Source organism: Pinus tabuliformis, chromosome 6 (assembly GCF_031772625.1).
Source record: "Pinus tabuliformis cultivar Carrire ecotype Pingquan chromosome 6, CPIR1, whole genome shotgun sequence".
NCBI classification, from domain to species: Eukaryota; Viridiplantae; Streptophyta; class Pinopsida; order Pinales; family Pinaceae; genus Pinus; species Pinus tabuliformis.
Genome location: NC_142292.1, coordinates 425,510,559 through 425,514,875, shown reverse-complemented (window position 1 = coordinate 425,514,875; position 4,317 = coordinate 425,510,559).

Sequence of the window (4,317 nt, the reverse complement as noted above, 5' to 3'; positions counted from 1 at the left end):
TGCTTTACTATGCCCTTTGAATTCCGTTAAACCAAGCTTACACAAAAATTAAAAAAAAAACTACACACCTTTTTTCACTTTATAGAAGCCTGATATTGAATCTGATGTATCTCTGTAATTTCGGATCATCCAATTCTGAAATTGCTACCTGTAGTAGCCTTCTGCGTCCTCTTTCCAATGCCACAGGTCTGAGCCAAATTGGATTCTCCAAGGAAGAGTTATGTGAAATCTCCCACGGTGACTTTCTTTTAGACTGGTTCAGTAGAGCGAAGTTGTACGACGTGCCACGAGTCACTGTTTCGACCTTTGGATCTGAAAAACACCCACAAGAAACTACAGTCCGTCCTATTTCTGTACCTTCTTACGAAACTTCAATCCGATGCTCAGAAAGAAAGTTATGACGATTTTCCCCAGGTCACCTGTTTTGAGTGTAATTCAGGAGTCATCAAAAAGACCAACTTCCTGAGATCATATCTCCGAAAATATCGCGCGAAAAGCTCTGAAATTCGGACCCAAGGTTCAGCGCGATGTCTTCTCAAATGGGTTTTTTTTGCGACTTCTGAAACGTCACAGAAAAAAAGTTATAGCGAAAATGCCACGATGACCTGTTTGGAGCAGCGAAACCCTAGAATCCAAAGCTCTGATACCAAATGTTATGAAACCAGCTCAAGAAAAGATAGAAAAGAAAGATCAACGCCTTAGAATTCAGCCTCTTCGAGGGGGCAACCTCCTTTACATTACATAAATGAACAATTCTTGGATGATACAAATGAAAATACCTCCCTTCTATATATAGGAGTCTAAGTGGTCCCAATACAATCAGAGCCTACATAACAATAATATTGTAGGGCACAACAATAACAATAGTGGGCTTCTATGTGGCACAATAGTAACAATATGGGCACTACATGGGTACATCAATATAAATAAGGGGTATAACTACAATAGTAATGGGGTAATCACTAGTATTATAGGGACCCAACACTTCCTTACCCAATGCCCCATCTTATCGCCTTGCTCCTCGAGAGGCAACTGAGATAGAACGCCAAATTGAAGAATTGTTGACATCCGGTCATATTCAGACGTCATCCTCGCCATGTGCATCTCCAGCTTTTATTATTCCCAAAAAAGATACTTCTGAATGGCGCCTCGTGACAGACTATCGAGCCCTTAATAAAGCCACTGTTAAAAACCGCTACCCCCTTCCCCGCATTGAGGATTTGTTGGACCATTTACACGGGGCTTGTTTCTTCACAAAGATGGATTTAACTGCAGGCTACCATCAAGTTCGCATGCATGCAGCCGACACATGGAAAACGGCTTTTAAAACAAAGTTTGGGCTATTTGAATGGTTGGTCATGCCATTTGGACTGACCAACGCACCGGCCACCTTTATGAGATTCATTAATGATGTTTTCAGGGCACATTTGGGTAAGTTTGTGGTCATCTACCTTGATGACATTTTAGTATTCAGTAAATCTTGGGAAGACCATCTTCAGCATGTTCGCACCATACTTGAGTTATTGCGAGCACATCACCTTCAGGTCAAAGAAAAGAAATCCTATTTTGGACAAACATCAGTTCAATATTTGGGATTTATTATTGACAACAAAGGGGTTCGCCCAGATCCCTCTCGTGTACAAGCCTTGGCACAATGGCCAGCCCCTTCCAATGCACATGACCTCAAGAGCTTCATGGGAGATCTGAATCAACCATTTGAGATGGAAACTGATGCCTCTCAATTCGCCATTGGAGCTGTTCTTAAACAGGGAGGCCACCCTGTGGCATACCATTCTGAGGCACTTGCGGATGCTAAGCTCATGTACAACACCTATGACAAGGAATTCTACAGTTTAGTGCAAGCTTTGAAGCAATGGCGCCATTACATTCTTGGCAAAGAGACCATCCTCCATACAGATCATCATCCGCTAATCTTCATCAACTCACAACGAAAGATTCAAGAGCAACGCCATTTAAAGTGGGCTTCTTACATTCAACAATTCCATCTGGTGATTAAATACAAGAAGGGGACAAGTAATAAGATGGTTGATTTGTTAAGTCGACTGCCTGCTCAGGTCCTACACATTCTAGAGGTGCGTTGTGCTGCATATGATGCTTGGAAGATATGTATGCAACAGATCCGGTCTTTGGTGAGATATGGGAAGCTTTGCAACACCCTACAGTCATCAACCAAACTCCCTTTCTTGATTATACCCTTCGTGATGGTTGGTTGTATAAATTGAACCAACTATGTGTGCCACAATCTGATGATCGTCTCATTCTCATCCGTGAAGCACATGCCTCTTCATGCGGAGGGAATTTTGGCACAGCCAAGACCATTGTCAATCTTCAACGCCACTTCTATTGGCCTGCCTTACCAAAGCAAGTGGAAAAATTCATTCGTGCATGTTCTCTTTGTTCACAAAGCAAGCCCTCAAATCGTAAGCATGGTTTGTATCAGCCATTACCAATTCCCTCTCGTCCTTGGGAATCCATTTCCATGGACTTTTTAAGTGGTCTTCCTACTACTTTTCGTAAACATGATGCTATCTGGGTAGTGGTATGTTGTTTCTCCAAGATGGCTATATTTCTTCCTTGTCATAAGACTACTTCTGCTGCTCAAACTGCGGATCTCTTCTTCCATCATGTGTGGCCACACTTTGGTTTGCCAAGTAGCATTATTTCAGATCGTGATTCTCGCTTTCTCAGTACCTTTTGGCGTACTCTTTGGTCTTTGTTGGGTTGCCAACTTCGTTTCTCCACTGCCTTCCACCCACAAACAGATGGACAAACCGAAGTTGTCAATCGTACTTTGGTTCACTCACTTCGCAGCTACTTTTCCAAAAACAAACAGTGGGATACATATTTGCACATCATTCAACATAGTTACAATCGAGCAACACACTCCTCAACTGGTTTCTCACCTTTTGAGGTTTGCTTGGGGTTTCAACCAAGTGCACCCTCTGAGATGCCATTGACAATCACCCCTTCTGGGTCTGCACATCAACAACAGGAACAAAAATCAGCTCATCATTTTATACACTCCATTTCTCAACGCCAAGCTCAAGTAACTGCTGCTTTGCAAGCAGCCCAAGATCGTGCCAAACAGAGACATGACAAGCAGCGAACACACTTGTCTTTTCAACCTGGAGATCGTGTGTGGCTCTTGTTGGACAAGCAACGCTTCAAGGGCCAGCATCATAAGCTGCACCCTCTGAGATATGGCCCATATACTGTTCTGGAACGCATTGGAGAAAATGCATATCGCTTGGACTTGCCTTCCCAGCTTGGCATCCACGATGTTCTTAATGTTAATAATCTCAAATTATTTGAACCACCTCTCCTTGAGGAATCTGTTACAATTCATCATCCGGTTGATAATATTCCAGATTTTCAGCCTCCTCTGCTCAAAGATACAATTCTGGACTTCAAGAAACGGGATACACGACATCAGCCATACTTCTCATATTTGGTTGGTCGGAAGGGACACACACCAGCACAGGCAAAATGGATCAGTGCAGAAACATTGCAACGCAATTTCCCGCAGTTGGTGGAGGAAGCCGGGACGCTTCCTGATCTAAACAGGGAGGAATTGGGCAACCAGAAAGAACACAAAAATCAGCAACATCTCACTGATTGGGCAACCACGAAAAAGCGTACTATTCCATTGGAAACATCCAAGAATAGAAAAGAGGGAAACATCTGAAAAATTAGAAAAAAGGAAACATCTAACATATATTGGCTTTATCTAATAATGCAGTTTGATTTTATCTTTTGTAATAAAGAGAAAGATTGCATTGTTTATAAAATGCTCATCTCTTCTTCATAAAAAAGTTAGTGGTATTGTTTGCAGACCTGTGTTATTATAGTTTTTATGTTTGTGTTCTGTTCTGTTATTCTCTGTTTTTAATTTGTCAGATCTGCAAGTAGATCAGCACTGCTATTGTGTTTATATTTAGCCTTGGTAATCAGTGGACATTGATACAATCTTGTTCTTTCTTTCACCCGCTTTAAAAGTCATATAAATCAAATGTCTTTACAGAACAACATGGTTCTGCCATCCGAAAAACTATTGCAGATTATTTACTTGCAACGGCTGTATTCTTTAGAAAGCTACTAATTATGATCCAAGCCTGTGTTGGAAGATGTTTAATCTCAGTGAAGCAGTAAGAGTCAAGACTTTACACTCTTAAATTTTTATTCTGAATAAATCTCTCAAACATTCAGAGTTTAAAAGACTTGAATGGCTATCCCAGATTCTGCATGAGATTTCAGAATTGCTATATATTGCTATATATATTGATAGACTACTATCTG